Here is a 25,422-nt window from a genome sequence, read left to right as displayed (position 1 = left end):
TATTGTCTGTGTCACGAGTACCAGACACCGGCGGATGGCTTTTTTAACCGCCAGCTGCTTCTCCGCGTGAACAACGTTAGCACCCTGACCATTTTGTGGGACGATCGCCAAGTACAAGTATGCCCTTACGCGGTACTAGCGGCTAGATGCAACATACAGACCGTTGTGGTGCCCTAGTGCCTCGTTGTTGGAATAGCCATGCGATTATCAGTGCGACCGAAGAGCTTATTTTATCGTAAACCAACACCCTGTCTACTGCACACGAACATCGCTTGCCTCAAGACGAAATATTTTGGATCGAGAGCAAATAAAAATGCAAATTGCTGAATATTCTCAAAACATTTGATGTCAAATAAATGTACTTTGCCAAATGTACAATCTTGCCGTTTGCTTTTAAACCACTGTTTCATATTCCGAATTGTGGCGCTGTATTGTGAGATGATCTAAGACCCTGTGTACAGCAAAGGAACATCGTGTGCCTCGAAACGAACTTTTTGGAACGTGAGCAAATAAAAATGCTAATCGCTGAATATTCTCAAAACATTTGATGTCAAATAAATGTACTTTGCCAAATGTACAATCTTGCCGTTTGCTTTTAAACCACTGTTTCATATTCCGAATTGTGGCGCTGTATTGTGAGATGATCTAAGACCCTGTGTACAGCAAAGGAACATCGTGTGCCTCGAAACGAACTTTTTGGAACGTGAGCAAATAAAAATGCTAATCGCTGAATATTCTCAAAACATTTGATGTCAAATAAATGTACTTTACCAAATTTACAATCTTGCGGTTTAATTTAAAAGCACAGTTTCATATTCCCAATTGTGGCGCGCTGTGTTGTTTGAGCTCATCTGTGTTGATTTCCTGGTTCTGTGTGGAGTCGCGTAGAAGACACCTGGGCGCGTTTGCCTACGCAGCTCAGTCACATCACGGATAGAGGCGGGGAATATGAATGTTTTGATCAAGTCTGTTTCAGGGGCGGGGGATTTGATTTAGTGCCGCAAAAGCAGGTGAGCCAGGGCGATGCGGCAAGTGAGAGGATTATCATAAAATGGCGGATGTTTTCGAGTGCGTTAATGGACGAAAAGTCGGGTAAGGTCCATAGGAAAGTTTTCTACGATCTACCGATTTATGCTTAAAAACACATGGCCGAACCATAGGAACAATAAAAAAAAAGTCCCGGAACTATCCTTTAAGATTCCGGGTTTGAATCCCACCTGTAATGTATTGGTCATGCGTATTGGGCAGGACAAAGACTGATATGCAAATGGCTATTTCCCATCTGTGAAAGGTACAGTGAGCTAAAATGGGCTGCAGACTCAAGTGTTTACCATCCCATAGAACAGGCAATTTTTGCCGTGTTCGTTCTCATAGAGGTGCGCCCATTACTAATTTTTTGATTTTTTTCAAGGGCCTTAGTTTTAGTCACCCTAAGTATCCTAGGGTCATCCAGACGTGGACCCCTTGCTCACTGTGCTCAGGGAGGCACAGCACCAGCTCACTGATGATGCCCAACAAGGCTGAAACAAGTGTATGGGGTTGCTGTTGGTACTCTTGTTCAGAAGGGAATTGCCAAAGCATTTCGGTGCTGGACTGCCCATGTGGGTGGGACAAAGACTGATATGCAAATGGCTATTTCCCATCTGTGAAAGGTACAGAGAGCTAAAATGTGGATGTGGACTCCAGTGTGGGTACCATCCCATAGAACAGGACATTTTTGCCGTGTTCATTCTCATAGAGGGGCTCCCGTGACTCATTTTTTGATTTTTTTCAAGGGCCTTAGGTTTAGTCACCCTAGGTGTCCTAGGGTCACCCAGACGTGGATCCCTTGCTCACTGTGCTCAGAGAGGAACAACTCCACCTCACTGATGATGCCCAACAAGGCTCTAACACGTGTATGGGGTTGCTGTTGGTACTCTTGTGCAGAAGGGAATTGCTATAGCATTTCAGTGCTGGACTGCCCATGTGGGCGGGACAAAGACTGATATGTAAATGGCTATTTCCCATCTGTGAAAAGTACAGTGAACTAAAATGTGGCTGCAGACTCTAGAGTGGGTACTATCCCATAGAACAGGCCATTTTTGCTGTTTTCGTGCTCATAGAGGGGTGCCCATGACTAACTTTTTGAATTTTTTCAAGGGCCTTAGGTTTAGTCACCCTAAGTGTCCTAGGGTCATTCAGACATGGACCCCTTGCTCACTGTGCTCAGGGAGGCCCGTCTCCACCTCACTGATGATGCCCAACAAGGATGAAACACATGTATGGGGTTACTGTTGGTACTCTTGTTCAGAAGGGAATTGCCATAGCATTTCAGTGCTGGACTGACCATGTGGGCGGGACAAAGACTGACATGCAAATGGCTATTTCCCATCTGTGAAAGGTACAGTGAGCTAAAATGTCGCTGCAGACTCTAGAGTGGGTACCATCCCATAGGACAGGCAATTTTTGCTGTGTTCGTTCTCATAGAGGGGCGCCCATGACACATTTTTTGATATTTTTCCAATAAATAATGACATTGAGCTTTGATTTGTTACACTTTAGGAATGCACCAAGCAGACTGTGTTGTGATAAGCACTTAGTTATGTAGGCCAGACCACCCCTGTGCCTTTTTACATATACTTCTGTAGCCCACGCCCATCAAGTCCTACACCACACCCATCATGCAAGCCACGCCCTCAAATGAGGATTCCATTCAATTTCTTACCCCACTCAAAGCACTACAAGTACATGATGGAGAGGGGAGGCGCAGGGGGGTGAACTGGGGAGCAAGTTGGAGAATTAGGGGGTAATTCATAGAATTTGGCGCACAAGTGGCACACGCGGCTGGCGCACAGAGTGCGCGTGCGGCAGTCTGCACCAGCCGCGTGCACCAAAACCCATTTAGGCGCACAGAGTATTCATGGATTAATACATCCATAAGCAGCCGTGGCGCAGCGACCCTGCAGCAGCGCCAGTTACGCCCCCAACCCCGCCCCATGCGCCAAAAACATCACACAAATCCAGTACATGGCGCAAAGGCCAGTGGACCAGCATACAGATCCCCAACCATGAAAACACGTGTAAAACTCCCTGCGCACGCCCCAGAATACACGTACCCCGCTCGCACCAGGCCCATCGCGTGTAAAACTCCCCGCGCACCCCTCGGAATACACGTACCCTGCTCGCGCCAGGCCTATCGCGTGTAAAACTCCCCGCGCACCCCTCAGAATACACGTACCGCGCTCGCTCCAGGTAAATTGTGTGGAAAAAGTCCCCCCTGTGGTGTGGGCTGCCTGTGGGGCATGGCCAGGGTGGATGGGCTGCCTGCGGGACATGGGGAGGGTGGATGGGCTGCCTGCATGTATTTCGGGAGTGCACAGGAAGTTCTACACGCAATACTCCAGGCCAGAGCGGGGTACGTGTATTTGGGGGTACGTGGGGAGTTTCACACGCGATAGGCCCTGTGCGAGCGGGGTACGTGTATTTAGTGGGTACGCGGGGAGTTTCACATGCGATAGGCCTTGTGCGAGCATGGTATGTGTATTTCGGGGGTGCAGGGGAAGTTTCACACGCGATACTCCAGGTGAGAGCGGGGTACGTGTATTTGGGGGGTACACGGGGAGTTTCACATGCGATACTCCAGGCGAGAGTGGGGTAGGTGTATTTGGGGGGTACGCGGGGAGTTTCACATGCGAGAGGCCCTGTGCGAGCGGGGTACGTGTATTTGGGGGTTACAATGGGAGTTTCACACGTGCTATGCCCTGTGCGAGTGGGGTACGTGTAATTGGGGGAAACGCGGGGAGTTTCACACGCGATAGGCTTTGGGCGAGCGTGGTACGTGTATTTCGGGAGTGCGCGGGAAGTTTCACACGCGATATACCATGCGAGAGCGGGGTACGTGTATTTGGGGGGTACACAGGGAATTTCAAACGTGATTTGGCATCGTGGGCCCTCCCAGGTGTGCTGTTTCCCTGCACCCCATGCCCTGCAGGCAGCCCACATGGCACTATTCACTTGTGAGCACACTTGTGAGCCCCGACTCATGTCCCCCACCCACCCACCATTGACGGGCACCTGCCAGCAGGCCGCGACTCATGTCCCCCACCCATCCACCCACCCCCAGTGACGGGCACCTGCCAGCAGGCCCCGACTCATGTCCCCCCACCCCAGCCCCAGTGACGGGCACCTGCGGCAGGCCCTGACTCATGTCCCCACCTGACCCCCCAGTGACGGGCACCTTCCAGCAGGCCCCGACTCATGTCCCCCACCCACCCACTCACCCACCATTGACGGGCACCTGCCCACAGGCCCCGACTCATGTCCCCCACCCATCCACCCACCCCCAGTGACGGGCACCTGCCAGCAGGCCCCGACTCATGTCCCCCCACCCAACACGTCATCACGATCCACACTCATGGCCCTTATGGCCATCCAAATCCCACCCTACGCCACCCCAGTCCAAACACCCAACCAAGCATTCCATCCTCTCCATATTGAAATCCCCATGTCATGATAGATCCCAACTGATAAGCATGCACATCAATACATGTCGGTCAGACACACACAATGGGGGCACAAGAATGAGAAAACCCACAACGTGACAGGCACAAAACCAATGAGAGAATACCACACAAATTTAAGTATGAAAAAAAATGTATTATATACAAAATTGAAGGAATGAAAGAAAATCACACAAGAAAAGAAATAATAAACAAAAGCCTGGATGTCCAAAATGAATGAAAAAATGTGAATCCTGAATCCGATTAAATCCAAATAAAAATGGCTCCAAAGCGTTTGTCCATTAAACCAAATCCAAAGTTTAAAAAATCAAGAAAACCATTGCTCCATGGTAAAAGAAAATTCAAAGAAGTCAAATCCAGTCCAGAACTATAAACAATGTAAAAATCCAGGGTCTATGAGCTCAACAATCCAAAGGAAACCTACCAAAAAGCCTACCTAATAAATAACTATATACAAAAAGGCGGGGCATAGTCCATGCGCCCAAAAGGAAAAAAAAATATAAAGGAAACTTACACCTACAGAACTACTTACAAAGGCGGCGGGCAAGTCCAACGGCTCACTTGTTGATGTCCCGGGCCAGGGCATCATCGAACTCCTCTTCGACGTCCTGGAGGCGGGCCGGTTCCCTGGCACTCAGCCCGCCTCAACGCCCTGCGCATGGAGTTCTCCGCCCCGACCATAGTGTCATGGTGCGAGCTACGAAATCCCTGGAGCTGTTGGGCCCATCCCAGTCCCCACCACCCAAAAGAGCTTGTCAGGCACCAAGGAAGCAGCCCAGACTCATGGACTCAGTCCTGGCGCCGTTGGCGCCAGGCTCATGAAATGGACTGAACTCATGGAACTATTTAACCTGCCTAGTGAGGCTGGGCCTTGGTATAATCCAGGGAGGGGCAGAGGGACTATTTTTCTTGGGAAGACAGGGTGTGGCAAAGGGACTACTTTACCTGGAACTACTTACAAGGCTATATAAGCCACACCCTGCATGCAGAACACGCTTCGTGTTATTCTGCACTCCTGCAGCGTAACGCTCACTGTGTCTGCTCTGTCCTCAAGCTTCTACAGCCACGCCCGTCAGTGCGTCCATCCATCGGAGCCTGGAAATAGAAAAAGAGAAGAACAGGTGTTACTTCAGCGACCAAACACTTACCTGCAATCCGGTCCATCGGTCGCATCTCCAGCTGTTTTCTTGATCGCCGCCCCTGTTGAAAGGACGTCCACGCAGGTGCCGATACTCACCCAGGATTCCGCGTTCCTCCTGGTTTCATTGGAGTGGTTCTTCCATTCTTCATCTAGGGACGTGCCGCGCCTGCAAAGGGGAACAGAAAAAGAAACAGCAGGTTGGCCGCGTACAATACTGAATGAACATTTATTCAGCCACTCAGCGCCTTTCATCCGCGCTATACTCACCTGGATGCAACCAGTCCTTCTTCATCTTGGGACCGCACCACGCCTACAAAAGGGAACAGGAAAAGAACAGCAGGTTAGTCGCGCTCAGTAGTGAATGAACATTTATTCCAATCACTCAGCGCCTTTCATCCGCATTATAATCACCAGGAGGCAACTATTTAGCATCCTGGGAGAGTCGAATCTTCTACTTGATTTCTGCACCAAAACGGCATCTGCAAGAGAAAACAAATATGTTTAAACATTGGGACAATAAGACTTTCAGCATCTATACCAAGCTGCTATTGAGGTAGATACTCACCCGATAATCCCAGCATTCCGAAACGTACAGTAACAGCACTCTGGAACAGTGAGGTAACTGTGCCCAGAAAAAGACTGTGCCTACCGTGCCCCTGCTGAAGGTTAAGCAGGACGGAGAGCCAGTCTCATCAAACTCAAAGGTGAGGAGGAGAGGAGTCGGCATCAGGTGGTGGCAAGTAGTGGGACCAATCCAACCCACTCATAGCTAACATCTTGTTTCGTCATTGCAGGCTAACGCCTCCTGGGGAGGTTAAAAAGGAGAGGACGCCAACATACCATCAAAACTGTGCCAGTACAGATATTGGTCATACAACTACGTGCTACGCCCCTGTGGAGACCAGGTGAGCGTGACAGAACGCGATGCCTTCTACAAATTCTCTACCTGGGCGTTATGGAGACTTCAGAGACTGACCAACTGGCCCAGCTTTTGGGGGAACTCAGGGCCGAGGTACATTCGACCCAGCAGGAGACTAATGCTTTAAGGAGGGAATTGATTGTGGCTAAAGATCGTACCAATGAGCTTGCTAAGCAATTGCTACAATCCCAGGTGGGACAAACACCGCTTTCCGGACTGGGATCAACGGTTCCGCCTGCACCCAGCAATCCAGTTCAAGTGGTCCTTCCAGGAGCCGTACCTTTGGCACCTCCAGAATGTTTTGCAGGAGACCCGAAAAGGTATGCGGTTTTCATGAACCAGTGCCGACTTTTTTTTCTATGCAGGCCAGGGGCCTTTCCAAACAACCAGTCAAGGGTAGCCTTTGTATTGTCTTACCTCAGTGGCAGCACGGCAGATTGGTCTAGTCAGTCGGGATGATCCCATCTTGTGAGACTTCCAGGGGTTTCAAATGAACATGGAAAAGTTGTTTGCCCGCCACTCTTAGGGTCAGGCATTGGATAATGAACTCTTATCTCTGCGCCAAGGCAACCAGGATCTGTTAACGTACATTGCAACCTTTAATAGGCTGATAGTAGAAACTGATTGGCCCAACGATAAGAGAACAACTCTGTTTTACCGGGGCTTAAGAGGGGAATTGAATGACGTTTTAGCTCAAGTGGTCAATCCTCCTAGTGATTGTGCGGAATACATTGATCTGGTGGTTCAGCTTTATCATAGATTACAGAACCATAAGGCGGATCGAGCTAGGATGGACACTCGGTGTTTGTACGCCCAAAGGAGAATGCATCCAAGACTTCCGACTTGGCCGAACCCATGCAAATTGGGGGGAGTGCGAGGGCCATTAACTAAGGCCGAAAGAGACAGAAGAAGACAACAGCATCTATGTTTGTACTGCATCTCCGCCGGTCACTTCTTTCGAGACTGTCCTGTTAAGCCACCTAAGAAGGCAGTTGGAGTTGCTGGCAAGGTGGAAACGGAGCCAGAATCGGAAAACCTCCTCGCCTGACAAGCGTAGAGGTCCGCTTGTCGAGCGAAAAGAAGGACTCTCAGACCTCGCACCTCATCTTGCCAATGATCCTCATAAATCACCAGCAGCCTTCCCAAATGCATGCAGTCAGGGCATATATCGATAGCGGCGCCATCGGAAATTATATGGATCACGATTTGGCTACAAGGATGAATCTTCCCCTGTGTGAAAAGGCAACTACAGATTTAGTCACTTCTGTCGATGGAACTGAAATTGCTTCGGGCCCAGTAACGCACTCGACAAATGAAATTACACTTTTGTGTCAAGACGGACATCGGGAAGACATCGTGTTCGACCTAATCAAGGCTCCACAATTTCAAATAATCCTAGGAATGCCATGGCTAGAATCACACAATCCTTGTATCGACTGGCGTGCTAGGAGGCTGACCTTCTCAGTTGAATGTGCTCGTACCTGTTACCGAACAAAGGAACCTTTGGTTAAAAAGGTCGCAACAGTCATGGATCAGCCTTATCCGCTACCTCCAGAATACCAAGATTATCAAGACGTTTTTCAGAAGGATCAAGCGAATACCCTTCCTCCCCATAGATCGTACGATTGTCAGATCGACCTTATACCTAGCGCTCAGATTCCATGTGGCAGAATCTATGCACTTACGGAGCCTGATAATCTGCATTTGAAAAAATACTTGGACCAGTACCTGGCTAACGGCTTTATCCGCCCATCCAAGTACCCTGCAGCCTCACCTTTGTTCTTCGTGCCAAAAAAGGAAGAAGACCTTAGGACTTGCATCGATTACCGCACATTAAACCAAGTCACAGTTAAAAACCGTTATCCATTGCCTCTGATTCCTGAGCTCCTGGATCAAGTTAAAGATGCCCGAATTTATACCAAACTAGATCTTAGAGGGGCATATCATCTGCTACGAATAAAAAAAGGGGATGAATGGAAGACCGCCTTCCGCATCAAATATGGATTATTCGAATACCAAGTGATGCCTTTTGGACTTTGCAATGCCCCAGCGGCGTTCCAGTATTTCATGAATGACGTCCTGCATGAATTGATTTATGTGTGTGTCGTAGTATACATAGACGACATTTTGGTATATTCATCGTCGGAACAGGAACATGTGAAACATGTCCGTGCAGTTTTGGACAAACTTTGTCAACATAGATTGTTCGCAAAACTGGAAAAATGCTTCTTCCATTTTACGGTGGTGGAGTTCCTTGAGTCTGCCCTTACCCCACATGGTGTACGCATGGATTCACGGAAGGTTGACGCCATTCTCAACTGGCCTTCTCCAACCTCGACTAAAGGTGTTCAGAGCATGCTCGGATTTGTGAACTTCTATCGCCGCTTCATTCCGGGGTTCTCACAGCTTGTTCATCCCATTACTTCTCTACTACGAAAGAACAAACATTTCCAATGGTCAGAAGAAGCCGAGAAGGCGTTTCAAGACTTAAAACTAAAATTAATCTCAGCCCCGATCTTGAAACATCCACGTCCAGACATACCGTATGTGGTCGAAACCGACGCTTCCAGTTCAGCAATGGGAGCAGTCCTCTCGCAAAAGGATCCTGAGACAGGTCAGCTCCATCCAGTGGCCTTCTGGTCACGGAAATTCATGGCGCCAGAATTGAATTATACCATTACAGACAAAGAACTCCTGGCCATAAAGGCGGCCTTCAAGGCTTGGTGGCATTACCTACTGGGAGCAAGCCATACAACAACTGTAATCACTGACCACCGCAACCTACAATATTTAAAGGTGGCAGAGGCCCAATCATCTCGCCAACTCCGATGGGCATTATTTTTCGCCGAATTTGACTTCGTAATTACTTACCGACCTGGTTGTCGAAATCGCAAAGCAGCCGCCCTATCTCGCATTGGGGTAGAAGAGGGATCCACCAACCAAGACCCAGTGTCCATCATTCCCGGAGAAAAGATATTAGGAGTGACGACGTCTCTAACCTTAGACGACATCCACGAAGAAATCACACATCTCATGGACACAGACACTCTGAAAGACTGGTCTACTAAAAGTGTTCATCATTCGGGCTCTTAAACAATTTACCTTATTTTCAAGGACGTCTCTACCTACCCAGCAAGGAACTTCAGGAGAAGGTCATCTCGACTTACCACGAATCACTAGTCGAAGGCCATCCTGGGATTGCTAAGACCGAAGCCAAGATCAAGCAATACTATTGTTGGCCGACTTGGTGTAAGGACATCAAGCAATTTGTGTTATCCTGTGGAGTTTGCGCTCAAAACAAAGCCTCGAAGAAGAGGTCACCAGGTCAACTGCAACCACTGGATATTCCACCTATGCCTTGGCATACATTGTCTCTTGATTTCATAACTGACCTTCCTCCTTGTGACGGGTTCAACACAATCCTGGTGGTGGTGGACTTGTTTTCAAAGATGGCTCATTTCATTCCACTGAAGGGCCTACCCTCAGCCTCAACCCTAGCTAAGGAATTTTTAGCACAGATAGTCCGAATACATGGGTTCCCTTCCATCCTAATTTCGGATCGTGGCAGCCAATTTATCTCTCGATTTTGGAAAAATTGTTGCGAATTAGCGCAAATCGATGTAAGACTCTCTACTAGCCACCATCCCCAGACCGATGGTCAGACCGAGAGAACCAACCAGACTCTTGAACAATACCTCAGATGTATGTTACACCAATCAGAAAACAGTTGGAAAGACATTTTATGGATACCCGAATATGCCTACAACAACTCCCTGCACTCCAGCATCAGACAGACTCCCTTCTACACCATTTATGGATTGCATCCAAGAACCTCTTATCTTGACTCTCCTCAAGCTTCGGAAATGCCAGCAGTGAAAAGCTTGTACATTACCATAACTCAAGCTTTTAAGCAAGCAACGGACCAGCTGAAACAAGCCAAGGAAAGATACAAGAAGTCAGCAGACGTCCATAGGAGTGAAGCTCCAAGGTATCAAGTTGGAGATGAAGTCTGGTTGGCATCCAAACACATACCCATGAAAGGAACCCGAACCTTCAATCCCAGAAACGTAGGTCCATACACCATTAAGGCTATCATCAATCCGGTAGCCGTAAAGTTGGATTTACCTTCACACATGAAAATTCATCCTGTGTTTCATGTCTCACTTCTAAAACCAGTACAACCAGGAACCCAGATACTGAAACCACCGAAACCGATCTTGGTCGACGGAGAACCCGAATTTGAGATCAAGGATATCCTGGACTCGAAAATTGTCAAATGAAAACTATTTTATCTAATAGACTGGAAAGGATATGGACCACACGAAAGATCTTGGGAACCTAGTGAACACATTCATGCACCACGATTGTTAAAGAGGTTCCATCATAGCCACCCGAACAAACCAGGACTAAAGGAAGACCCTGCATTTAGGGGGGATTGGGGGGGAGTGCTGTCATGGTGTGACCTCCGAAATCCCTGGAGCTGTTGGGCCCATCCCAGTCCCCACCACCCAGAAGAGCTTGTCAGGCCCCAAGAAAGCGCCCCAGAGCCTCATGGACTCAGTCCTGGCGCTGTTGGCGGCAGGCTCATGAAATGGGCTGAACTCATGGAACTATTTAACCTGCCTAGTGAGGCTGGGCCTTGGTATAATCCAGGGAGGGACTATTTTTCTTGGGAAGACAGGGTGCGGCAAAGTGACTACTTTACCTGGAACTACTTACAAGGCTATATAAGCCACACCCTGCATGCAGAACATGCTTCGCGTTATTCTGCACTCCTGCAGCGTAACGCTAACCGTGTCTGCTCTGTCCTCAAGCTTCTACAGCCACGCCCATCAGTGCGTCCATCCATCGGAGCCTGGAAATAGAAAAAGAGAAGAACAGGTGTTACTTCAGCGACCAAACACTTACCTGCAATCCGGTCCATCGGTCGCATCTCCAGCTGGTTTCCTGATCACCACCCCTGTTGAAAGGACGTCCACGCAGGTGCCGATACTCACCCGGGATTCCGCGTTCCTCCTGGTTTCATTGTAGCGGTTGTTCCATTCTTCATCTAGATACCGCGCTGCACCTGCAAAAGGGAACAGAAAAAGAAACAGCAGGTTAGCCACGCACAATACTGAATGAACATTTATTCAGCCACTCAGCGCCTTTCATCTGCGCTATACTCACCTGGATGCAACCACTCCATTCTTCATCTTGGGACTGTGCCACGGCTGCAAAAGGGAACAGGAAAAGAACAGCAGGTTAGTCGTGCTCAGTACTGAACGAACATTTATTCCAGTCACTCAGCGCCTTTCATCCGTGTTATATTCACCTGGAGGCAACTATTTAGCATCCCGGGAGAGTTGAATCTTCTACTTGATTTCTGCACCAAAACTGCATCTGCAAGAGAAAACAAATACACTTAAACATTGGGACAATAAGACTTTGAGCATCTATACCAAGCTGCTTTTGAGGTAGATACTCACCCGATAATCCATTCCGAAACGCACAGTAACAGCACTCTGGAACAGTGAGGTAACTGCGCCCAGAAAAAGACTGTGCCTACCACACCCCTGCTGAAGGTTAAGCAGGACGGAGAGCCAGCCTCATCAAACTCAAAGGTGAGGTGCAGAGGAGTCGGGCATCGGGTGGGGCAAGTAGTGGGACCAATCCAACCCACTCATAGCTAACATCGTGTTTCGCCATTGCAGGCTAACGCCTCCCGGGGAGGTTAAAAAGGAGAGGACGCCAACATACCATCAAAACTGCACCAGTACAGATATCGGTCATACGACTACATGCTACGCCCCCGTGGAGACCAGGTGAGCATGACACATAGTGAGCCGTGCCTCTTCCGCCCGTCGCTGCTCGGCATCTATTTGCCGGCCCAACCGCTGCCACACGGAAGACACTCCCAATCCAGGGTCCTCCTGCCCTCCGGCCGATGCCTGCCCCTCTGATGTTGATGGCCCCGAGCCATCATCGCTCCCACCTTGAGCCTGCTGCTCCGTGCATGTGCCCTGCCTGTTGATGCCTACACGTCCTCCTCCTGCTGGGGTCCAGTTGTTGGGGTGGCCACCCCTGCTGGACCTCCGACTCCCGACTGTGGCAGGGATGTGTCCTCCACCAGCCTGGCCGCCGGGTCAGAGGCAGCTCCACAGGGTGCCCAGGTGATACTTGGGCAGAAAGATGACACGGAGGATGACTGGCGCATAGGGGGTTCAGTTGAGGAGGGGGTCGGTAGAAGGTCCAGCACACGGAGGAACCCAGCACCGGTGACCTGTCCTAGTAGGTCGACGCAGTCAATGAGGCATCTGAAATAACGTGCAGTATCCACACGAGAACCCTGCATGTCATTCCGGATGCCAAGTTGACGCAACGCCACCCCAGCCAGGACAGGCTCAACACGTCCGCAGGGAGAGGAAGGCCAGTTGTTGTTAGTGGATCCCCTCGCTGAAAATGAGTCTGGACGAAGGCATCCTGCTGGTGCGGGATGATGCAGTCACAGGATCGGGGACAGGATTACACACAGGCACCTCCGCGGCCACCTGTGCTTCCTGCTGTCTCTGCCCCTGGACTGCACCACTAGCACCAGTGAAATCCCCCCTCCAGACCCTGTGTGTGGCCCTTCCACGGCCTCCTCCTCAACCAAACCCTCCACCAACCTGGATGACTCTGTGCCATCTTCCTCCATAGGCCCCTGTGGGGTCTCAGCTGCCCCTTCTGCGGCCGAGGAGTCCACCTCCAACCTCCACCTCTTGGACCTACCCTCAGCAGCTGCGGCCGTGGACGCGGCACCAGGCTCCTCACTCCCTGACGGTCTTCGATTTACCGCGCGCCCACGTGCGCCTGCCCTACTGCATTGACAGTGTATGAACCATCACGGGGGCAAGCTACCATATACGTACAAAGCAGCAGACAAGAGTGTTGGTTTGTGGAGAAGTCACTTCGTTTGGGGCATGAATGGTGTTGGCCAGCACTCACCCCAGAGATAAGTTTCTCTTTGGCTTGCATTTGACTCATTTAGTACAATGTGCATGAAGAACATGGTTTCTCGGATTGAGTATGTGTTATTGTCAATAGTTGTATTTTGTATTTTGCCTGCTTTCCCCTGCCAATCCAACTCCCCTCTCCTGCCCCACTTTCTGGTTATCCTGAATACCAATGCCTGTCCAAACAACGGATCCCTGACCCTCTTTCCCCGCCGGGGTCTCGGAGGCCTGTGTGAGTTTTACCTTGCAGACACCTAGACCACGGAGGGGGTGGTTGGTTTGTGCCACTCCTGCGCCTGGAGACCGGAGCTGTGACACTACCCATCAGCTGTTGCATCCTCATTGTATATTGTGTCCTGAAAATGGTACCCATCCTGTTGAACCATTGTTGAACTGTGCTACCTTGGTTGTTCTATCATTCTGCTTGTACATGTGCTTGGACATTATTTTGCAACTCAAGTCATCTACTGCAGACTCTTCCAGGGTTTTTTTGTGCCTAGAGGCTTTTTCCCTGGTTTGGGGGTTTGGCTCCTTGGAGTTCTCTGCGATTTGGTATTTTTACTAGTCAAGGTGGCCTCTGAGGGGGCTGGACCCCATTTACACGCAAGGTGGAACATGAAGACCAAGGGGGAAGGGGATCCTGTAGCCAGGTATAATAGAAGGAAAAAGGCTACATACCCCAGACACAGTTGTTCAGAAGGTCATGGTGATGTGTAAATGAGGGAAGCCCTTTTGTTGTTGGACAGTAAGCTTGGGCTACAGTGTTTGGGCACTCTCTGACATTGTCATTGTGGGGTACTATGTACATGATGTGTTCTGCTGGTCAATGGCTGTTCCTGTGTTTGTTTTACTTTTCAGGTGTCAGGGGATTGTTGTGGTTTGAAATGCTGGGGTGTATACATGTTAATGTTAATTTGAATGCTAAAGGACATTTGTACCGTGCACTATCACCACCAGAGTGGTCCCTTGGCACTCTGGCGGCTCTGAAACAGGAGGGGAGGTTGAGTTAGTGGGAGGAAGCAGGAAAAGTGCACAAGAGCAGTGATGTGCTGTGGCGGCCTCAGCCCAGTAGGTCCGTTGGCTGGGCCTGAGGTGTTTGCAGCCGATAGTCGTCGTGCACTGTTGTGAAAGGCTATGTGTAATTTTGTTTTGTTGTTGCAGTGTAGTGAAGTTTGTGGGGTTTGTTGTGCTGTAGGTTTTGGTTGTGTTTGGTTTGGAGTTTGAGAGGTGTATGCAGAAAGGGAAATAGTTAGTAGGGGTTGGTTAGTTTGCGTCTCTGTCCTGAATTGAAGCGCTCGGCTTGCGTGGTCTCCCCTGTTGCGGCTCTGTCCTGATCAGGGGGTGACTGGCATACAGGTTCCTTACTCCTCTAGCTCCCACCTCTAACATGCTCTCTCATAGCTCCCATGGGCCATGTTCACATGTGATGTGTACAGGACACTTAGGGTCACTTGATTTCACATGCCTATATTGTGTGCATGTCCCTACTGACACACACAGTTACACAATGCTCCACCACACGTACAACCACCCTTCCATGCCCACAGGTGCACACAGATTGCCTTCTCGGGCACGCTGTCTCCCTGCAGCGCATGATCAATTGCCATTTGGGGATCGTGAACATGCGTCAATAGGTTGTTTACATTGTTTGTCCTTTCAATGTAATGCTAAAGGTGTATCCTCAACACAATGGCTGCTCACTGTGCTGTGTGCTGAGCAGTGTGTTGCAGGAGACACACACAGCACACGGGTTAGGGAGTAGCGATTTTGGCTTGCCCAATGTGCATGTGAACAGGCATTCAGTCCTTTGTTCATGCTACCACTGGTGGAAAGCATTTCTGTATGACTTGGTATGTGTGGGAGGTTGTTGGTCAGTCATTTCATCTGATTCCATGTCAGGCATCATTGTCTAAGGCCACTTACCATTTATCACATGTTACTTTGGATCTTATTGGTCATGTATTGGGCTTTTGCTGTTGCATGCCATGTCATGGACTGGCAGACAAGGGTGATGTGGGTTGGGAGGGTTTGAGTGACATACCAGTGATTGTCATGGCCTGTTTTGCAGGGGGTGGTGTGATAAACACCTTGCATGTGTTCCTTTTGGTCACACAGGATTGGTTATGATTAGGTAGCTAGGGATGCACACAATGCAGCACTTCTGTGGCAACATTCTCAGGGTGGTAAGGTTGTGACAGTTGACTGTCTTTTCGTCATCATCGATTGTCACCTGGTATGTGCCAGGTCTGTGTGCACTCCGCAGGAGTGGGAGTTTAGGTGAAAAATGTGGCCACAAGTTGGGTCCGGGCTGCCTCGCCACGTGCCCTTTCCCCTCCATTGGGCAGTGCCTGTGCATGTGGTTGGGGATGTGGGGACACCACCATGTCCAACAGTACGTCCCGCCGTGTTGCAACATTGTGCAGGACACATATGAAACTGTCATGGGTAGAGCCAGGGTAGTTTGCATAGGCAGAGGTGATGATTCCCTTGGCACCGCATACAACCTGCACGTTGATCGAATGTCAGTGCATGCGGTTTTGATAGATGTGCTCAGTGGCCCTAGGTGGTCGTAGGGCCACATGGGTGCAATCTATGGCACCAAGCACTTTGGGGAAGTGTGCCACCCTGTAAAAGTCCTGGACCACGGCCTGCCTTTCTGCGGGTGTTCTGGGCATGTATATGTGCCTGTGGACTAAAGGGTGCGCAGTCATGATTGCCAACACCTGGTGTAGACAGCGTGACTGCGTGGCCTGTGAGACACCCCCCCCACTATGGCATTTGTCTGCTGAAAGGACCCAGTGGCCAAAAAATGCAGGACATTGAGCACCTTCCCCAAGGGGCTCAATGCTTGGGAGCACAGGGTGGGGGATGTAAGGTCATCTTCCCACTCCCTGACCAGGTCTAGGATGATACGAGGTGGAAACCTATACCTGCCATAGACCTGGTCGTCAGGCATCCCAAAAAGGCTGGTCCGGGGCAAAAAAAGGCGGGGCCTGGCTATTCTCCTGCGGTGTCCCACGATCAATGCTGCGACAAATGGGGCATTCATCGTAGCTGTATATATGTGTTTGCGCGCACTTTTATACTGCGCGCGGGGACGCTTCCGCCTGCCTTCGTGTGGCAGACGTGTTGACGCCTGTGCGCGTCTTTTAGCGTGCGCAGGTTTCCCGTATTCGATTCCATGAATACGTGTTGTTCGCGTGTGGGCGTTCCGTGTATTTGCCTGCAGTACTTCCCCAGTTGCGCCATCTTGTTCATGCGTTGTTCCCCATTCCGCGTGTTACGCCCCGTGTCCCACGCCCTTTTTGGTGTGTGCGCCGACGTTGTGTGCTTTCGCTGTGCACGTCATGCACGACGTTCGGGATGTTGCTGTGACGTGTGCGCCCGTGCGCGCCATGCTCGGATTTGGCGCACATCCTGCAGTAAACACGCGCAGGCCCTTCCATGAACCACACGCATTCGCGTGCACTTGCTTTTTCACACTTGCGCCTGCTTGTGCCAAGATTTTCGGTGCACATTTTTCCATGATTTGGTCCCTTAATTGGGAGAGGACTGAAAATGCGCTGCAAAATAACCTCCGTTATTAAATTAGGAGCGAATTGCTTGGAACTAATAGTCATAGAATGTTTTTATAGCAACGTTATGAAGAAAGCAGCACTCTCACGGAAGTCAGGAACTCGCGTATATCTTTTCCCGATCACTGCCTGAGGCAAACAACAAAAAGTTAAACAAGTGCCCCTCTCTCTGCTTGCCACAAATTATTTGCTCTTAATACCTGGCCAGCAAAGCTCTTAAAATGGAAACGTTACTGACATGCTGCCTTTCAACAAAATATCAAATACATTTCACACTGTGTGCCAGGATTACTTATTTAAGAACAACCAGCTGAGGATAGAAGCTATGTTATGAAAGCTTGCCAAAGAAAATATGCGTTATCTTGAAAAAAGAATTATCACTTCATCAAAATTGTTTATTTGTCTTTTTGGCTTACTGCACAAAAATCCAGACTCATTTAAAAGTGGAAACGGTCGCTTTTATGTGACAGGCCAAAGCTTACAATTCAAAATGCTTAACTGGCTCCAATGGCCTAAAAAACTAAATAAATATTTCAACAAACAATTAAATAATTAAACATTCTCCTTTTTCATTTTCATTTTTCCCAACAATTAAATAAATAACTCAGCTATCTCCTCCCTACTTACCCCTTGGAGCCTACCGTCTCCTTGCCCTTTTCCCAGGCGTTCCGCTTTCTCCCAGGGGCCATGCCCCTCCAGGCTCAATACCTGTTCCCCCGGGGTGACCTGCTTGTGCAAACAGCGCCACCCCATCCTTTCCTGTGTCATTCCCCATTGTGCTTCCCTCCCCCCACATCAAAAGGGGCCATGCCCCCGGCGCCCAGAACCACTTCAACCCCGTTATACTCCCCTCTACACCAATCTCCCCCCTTCCTCTGACCTGCAGCCAGCCTGACCTGCCACATCAGCAACAGAAATTTACATCACATCTTCACAATGCCCCGACCTGTCACAAAAAACTACCACCCCTACCTCTAACAAAACCCCACAAAATGTACCTTGGACCCTCTCCCATGCTTGAAACAGACCTATGGCCTAAACCCAAAATGAAGGGGTGGGAGGGCGGGACAATCTTCAAGTCCTAACCGTCGCCTGGCTCCCGAACCTTCCCTGAGCCCCTTAAATACCCCGGGAGGCGCTCTGCCTCCCACGGCCACTCGCTGGCCGTGTGCAGCGCCAAAAACTCCACGGGGGGAAACGCTTCGCGTTCCCCCCGGTCCCCCCCTTTTGGCTTACTGCACAAAAACCCAGACTCATTTAAAAGTGGAAAAGGTCGCTTTAATGTGACGGGCCAAAGCTTACAATTCAAAATGCTTAACTGGCTCCAATGGCCTAACAAACTAAATAAATATTTCAACAAACAATTAAATAATTAAACAATCTCCTTTTTCATTTTCATTTTTCCCAACAATTAAATAAATAACTCAGCTATCTCCTCCCTACTTACTCCTTGGAGCCTACCGTCTCCTTGCCCTTTTCCCAGGCGTCCCGCTTTCTCCCAGGGGCCATGCCCCTCCAGGCTCAATACCTGTTCCCCCGGGGTGACCTGCTTGTGCAAACAGCGCCACCCCATCCTTTCCCGTGTCATTCCCCATTGTGCTTCCCTCCCCCCACATCAAAAGGGGCCATGCCCCCGGCACCAGAAAAACCCTCCCCTGAGGAGTTCTTTCTGCCCCACTCCCCCCCCTCCTCTTTCCTACCTCCAACTTCTTACCCAGTCTCCCAGCCAGGAACTCAAGTCCGCCAGGTAATGATTATTCCCATACATGGACAAGTGTACTCCGTCCTCTCTTAAAATAAGGAGCCCTTCATACGTTATTTCTTTGTGGTCCATCACTTGTACCGCCACCGAGGCACAAAACTTAACCATTTCCCTGTTTATCCCTTTCCTAGTCCTCTCTATTGCTCCCTCATTTCTCGCCCCCCTCCAAACTCTCCTCGGCAACAACTTGGTCCAAACCACCTTTGCTTGAGGCCACATTTCCCTCATCCAAACTAAATCCCTCTTCATTTTCCTTCGCAGAGAGACCCCCGTTTCCTTCACCAGGTCATTCTCTCCTGCGTGAATAATCATCACCTCTGGAACCCCATAGCGTTCCCTCATCCCTGCTAATATAGGAAGCAGCTGATCCCAGCGCAGACCCCCCAAACCGTGCCATCTCACCACCACCTCCTTATAGCTGCATCCCAGCTGCCTCCCAAGCACCCTTTTCTCTGCCTCTTTCCCAGCCCACTTAACAATTGAATGGCCAACAATCCACACTTGCGCCAACTCCCCTTCCTTTCGCGCAGCATCTGAAAAAGAAATTAAAAATCACTGACAAGTCAAAAACATTACAATAAAAGCAGTCGTCCCAAAATCCTTTCCCTCCTTTCTTCAAACATTCCCCTTATCAAAATCCCTGACGTACCCCTTGTATTTCCCAGACCTCCAACGCCCCAAGCTTTTCACTTTGTATTCGGAAAATCCCAACCTACTGCCTTCAGATGCTGCGCCCATCCTAAAAGAATGAGTCCCAAAATCCTCTGCCTTTTCACCCACTGCCTCCAACGCCTTCCTCAATACCCCCAGCACATGTGCCGCTGCCACCGGCGATCCATCCTCATGCTGAAACACCAAGCCTGTCCTACCCCCACAACGCTCCTTCCACACCCTTCCTACCTGTACTGGACATAAATCCTTACTCCCCCTACCCAGTAGAACCCAAGAACCCCTCCCCTTCTGGTCAGTCTTGTATCTTCTGATCTTGATGTCCAGACCTTCTTCTGTAATTCGAACATCTTCCCATTGCAGTCCTCCTACCCCCCTTTTCCCCCTACCAACTCAGAAACCCTGAAAGCCCCAAAAAATAACTAAGTAAAACAAGTCACAAACAATTCCCCTTCCCATACCGACCAGCAAACTCCCCCCACCACCTCGATCAGCCTCTGCAACAATTCCGCCGATATCGGCCTCCTCTTATCCTTGTCCCTCTTACTCTCCCTTGCCCATCCTCCCAACATCCTATTTGCCATTTCCCCCCCACTTGGTTGAAAACCCCAAAACCATTTCCCATATAAAGCAATCCCTGCTAACTTCCCCGCAATCGTTGCCTTTGACCAGCCCCTGTCCATACACCTCAGGAGAAAATTCATAACATCATCTCTCCTCCTCTCTTCCGCGTCCCATCTACCCTTCCAACTACAAGCTCCCCCTCTAATAAAATCCTCCCAGGCCCTCCTATATGCCTCCTCAGATGCCGAGGCCAATGAACCCTCCACCAATGAAAGCGCTCTCAGCTTCCTATCTTCCACAGCTCCTCCGGAATCTGTTGCCCCTCCTGCTCTGCATCTGGAGCCAATCCATGGAATTTCTGCCATTGAAAACGAGATAATGCATCAGCGATGCCATTATCCTTCCCCGGCACATGTGTTGCCTTAAACACCACATTCCATTCCATGCAGCGCAGAACAAATTCTCTCATCAGTCTCACCACCCTCTGATCCTTAGCTGACTGCCTGTTCACCACATGAACTACGCATTCATTGTCAACATTGAAATTCACCTTCTTGTTTTGCAACTTTCCCCCACAACTGCAATGCAACTAGTAGTGGAAAATATTCAAGAAATGATATACTCCATCCTTCCGTCAACCACCGCAATGGCCATGTCTCCGCACACCACTTTCCTCCCCAGAAAACTCCGAAACCTCCTGCTCCTGCTGCATCAGAAAATATCTGTACTTCCCAAGTCACCGGGTCTCCCTGCAACCACATTGACACTCCGTTGAAACTCTCCAAAAAGCGCAGCCAAATTCTGCAATCCTCCCTCACTGTCCCTGACACTCTTATCCGATGATGTGGGCACTTCGCTCCCGCCATAGCCCTCACCATGTTCATGCAAAATGTCCGCCCTGGGGCCACCACCTTGCATGCAAAATTCAGATGCCCCACCAAACTCTGCATTTCAACCAGCATCATTTTCTTGGCCGCCACCGCTTTTTCCAACAAAACCACCAATTTGCTCACCTTGTCGTGCGGCAAGTGTGAGGTCATGGCCACTGAATCCAGCTCAATTCCTAGAAATGTCAATACCACTGCCGGCCCCTCTGTTTTGTCTTCCGCTAAGGGCACCCCCAGCTCCTCCATCAGCTCCTGAAACGACTGTAGCATTTTTTCACAATCCTCCACTCTTTCTGCCCCGCTAATAAAATGAAAATCATCCAAATAGTGCAGCACACTCTCCCAACCCGAACTGAATGAGAAGACCCACTGTAAGAAACAGCTGAACCGCTCAAACAAAGCACAGGAAATTGCGCACCCCATTGGCAAGGCTTTGTCTATGTATATGCCTTCCTCAAACTGCAAACCCAACAACCAAAAATCCTCCGGGTGCACCGGCAATAACCTGAAAGCCGCCTTGATATCACACTTGGCCATGAAGGCCCCTCGCCCTTCCTTCCTTATCAGTTCCAACGCCTGGTCAACACTGGCATACACAACTCCACACTCTTCCGGGGCAATAAAATCATTAACTGACATACCCTCCGGCCATGACAAATGATGTATCAGTCTGAACTCCCCCAGAGCTTTCTTCGGCACCACCCCCAATGGGGATATAACTAAATCACCCAGCAGGTCATCAAATGGACCCACTATCTTTCCTGCCGCTATTTCTTTGGTCAATTTATGTCTCACCACGTCAATATTTTCTCTTGCTGACTTCACATTTTCAGCCCATCTGCGCACTCTTGGGCCCTGGTACCCTAATCTGAACTCCTGACAGAAACCCTCACTCAAAATCTTCGCCCCTTCCCTGTCCGGATAAAATTGCAACCATTTTTCGAGCACCCCTACTTTAATTGGAGTAAAAGCTTTTCCCCACAACCCCTCTACCTGCCCCCTTCCCTCTCCCCCTGTCCCCCTGTTGGAAACAGTGAGTGAGAGGGTGTTTTCCACCACACTTGCTACACTCGTGCCTGAACCTACACAGGGTCCTTGCGCAGACGTCCTTATTATACCCCCAGCACGCTGCTGATGACTGCCCCCTACCTCCTCCCCCGCCCCATCATGGGCGGGGCGACTAAGAAAGGGCCGGAAAGGTACGGGCAGCCCGCTCGCCGTGTGCAGCGTCAGGGCAGGCCTCATTGGAGCCATCCATTGCAACCAGAGATCCATGTCTATCTCCCCCCAGACCACCTGACTGTCCTCCGCCAATCTCGCTCTGAATTCCTCATCATACCTTACCCATGCAAAGCCCCCAAAACTTGTGAAAGCCTTCCTGATAACATCCATATATTTGAGCAGGGCCACGCAACGCTCTGGAAATTTTTCACAATAAACACTGGCATAAATGATAAATGCTGACGTCCAATTCTCAATAGTCACCGGGACCCTTGGGCGCGACGCCAGTTCCCTTTCTTCTTATTTAGACCCCTCTTTTGCTCTCACTTCCCTATGCAGCAATTTGAACACATCTACAAATTCCCCCGCCTGAATCTTCTCCCTTGTCGTTGCCATCAAGTGGTTTTGTTATCCCCATGTACGGCAATTTTTTCTCCTTTCCTCTCACTTCATTCTCTTTTTTATTTTCAGCTTGCACTTCAAGCACCAATGGCTCCATCACCTTGTCCGTTTGGACCTCCACTGAGCAAATGCTCTTTTCAACCCCCAAGGCTCCAATGGCCTGCACACCAGCTTCTTTCCTTACCCCATGCAAATTCGCCCCTTCATTCCCCGTCACCCTTCTCGTGACCCCTCTCTGCCATGCAGATGACCATTCCCGTTCCTGCTCACCTCTTTCCACGCCTGCCGTCTGTGGTCTGGCGTCCACCCCGATGCTCCTCATCTCCTTTCTTAGAGGGCTCCTACTGCGGGGACAAAACATGTCAACAGACTCACCCAGCCAATAATTTCCCCGACCCCCTACCCCCCTACCCCCCTGCACCTGCCTTTCCATATCCCACCTCAAACTTATTTTCTCCTCCCCCCTTTCCCTTGCTGATCTATAACCTTCTACCTCCCATTGCCCCAAATATTCCTCCAATCCAACTTCATCATCCCTTATATACCACTGCTGATGCGAGCTCATGCCCGAGTTGAGATGATCTTCTTCTTGCGAGCCCGGGGCGTACGCCCCATCACTCCTTTGACGTCTTCTCGGCGGGGCCGGGGGGACCCCTACCTGGTCCTCTTCTCTCGCGCGAGGCGTTCCGTCCTCCACCCTGTAATCCTCATTGCTAGGGGCCGTGCTACTCCCTCTAGGCTCTCCTTGTGCTGATCGAGGCGGGGCCGTACTAAAACCCTCAACCTCACTCTGACCAGCAGGGGCTGCGCAGCGCCCTCCACCCTCCATCCTCCTACCCATGGGGGCCGTTCCGCGCCCCACTCTAACCTCCTCAATTGATGGGGACCTCTCCCACCTTCTCCCTCCTGTACTCTTCTGCAAGTATTTACCCCCTCCTCCCCTCTGCCCTGCCATCACCCTCTGTACCCCCTCACTCGCCCCGCTCGGGTTCCCAAGAGCCCTCTCCATCTGCGCACTCCTATCTTCCCTAGGGCTATTACTCACTCCCTCCCTCACTGGCTCCCCACCCGAAATCATCTCTCCCTCAGACGCCCTCCTGTCTATCTCCCTTCTCAACCTCCTTCCCCTGGATTCCCATACCTCCCCTCTCCCTGCCGCGGGGGTGCAAGCCACCACTGCCGCGAGAGCCCCATCAGCCGCGGCTCTACGCTGCGGCCTGCCCCCCCTACCTCCCTCACACCCGTGACCTCCCCCACCGCCCTCTCCAGCTGGGCCTTAGACGCCCGGCTAATAATTTCAAGGGCCTCCCTCAAAGCCCTAGCATCGACCATACCCTTCTCACTAGCTCCCTGTCCCACCATGGTGCACTACTCCTCTTAGAGTGCACTAATATTCCGCCCTATGAAGCTAACTAGCTAAGCCCCCGAGCCAGAACCTACCCTTGGAATGTCCTTGTAAACTAGCAACCAATAAAATAAATTGCTATAAAGAAATAATAAAGAATTAAAAATACCTTATAATACTATATAAGGATAATAAATAATTATTACCCCAAAAAACAAATTAATTTTTTTTTTTTATTTTTTTAATAAACCCCTAATAACAATTGCCTAAATAGCATCACTTCACAAAAGGAACCACTGTATAAAGTTTGAACTAAAATAAAACACCCAGATAAAATATACTTAGATATAAAATTTTTCACACTGCCCCCTGCTTGATACACAACCCTAAAGCACCCTATTAAAATGAAGACACGGTCCCTTTAAGGAAAGACCGTGCCTCTCGCTCAGGAGAACGCAACGCGCGCCGCTCCAGGCGAAGAAGCCGACGGCCCGCACCACAGCCGAACGCTGGGTCCCGAAGAAAGACAAGCCCGCGAGAAATCCCGCTCCCCCCCAACACAGAGAAAAAGAAAATATGAATTCCTCCACCCACCCCCAAGCCGTGCAGAGACGCCCGCCCGGCCCCCGAACACACAGAAAACGCTCCCGACCGCGACCCGCCCCAACACGCAGGTAAGAAACAGGGGTGTCTTATTTACGGCACCCCTGAATGAAAATAAATTATTTCTCTTTTTTTTTTTTTTTTTTTTTTATAACTAAACCTAACCTACTAAACCCACTAAACCCTACCCTACCTCACCTGCATTATACTCGCCCACACAACTAGGCCTGGCTATCTCAGGGAAGGCTCGAGAGCAGGCGACCCGGACTGACAGCAATCTTCAAGTCCTAACCGTCGCCTGGCTCCCGAACCTTCCCTGAGCCCCTTAAATACCCCGGGAGGCGCTCTGCCTCCCACGGCCACTCGCTGGCCGTGTGCAGAGCCAAAAACTCCCCGGGGGAAATGCTTTGCGTTCCCCCCGGACCCCCATTAGCTTATTCTAGAAACCAAACTCCTGTGTTCGTTGGCCTAACATTGCACAGCAGTTCTCGCGCATGTCTTTTTACAAGTAGCCACTAGAGGCCAGTATAGGCTAAGCATCGGGCATGGGGGGGGGCGACCTTCTTGGGGACGGAGCATGACGTTTAGGCTCCACCGATGGGGCGCCGGATATTTTGGCGTGGCTGTTTTGACGCAAGTCCATTTTGTGCGCACCATGTTGGACACGGCAGACAGTGACCTTTAGGCGGGAGCATATTTCGGCGCACGCACAGTAACATGCCATTAATAGGAACAGGGTGGCCAGTGGAGGTATACCGTGATTACCACCCTGAGGTCCCTCCACGTGAAAGGGTGGCATTGTCTAGAGATGTCAGCGATAAGGACAGGCAAGGCACTGCTTTGACGGATGCCACTTGGCCC

This window comes from Ambystoma mexicanum, chromosome 8, assembly GCF_040938575.1.
Source record: "Ambystoma mexicanum isolate Mex_15411 chromosome 8, UKY_AmexF1_1, whole genome shotgun sequence".
Lineage (NCBI taxonomy): Eukaryota > Metazoa > Chordata > Amphibia > Caudata > Ambystomatidae > Ambystoma > Ambystoma mexicanum.
This window is presented reverse-complemented; position numbering follows the sequence as displayed.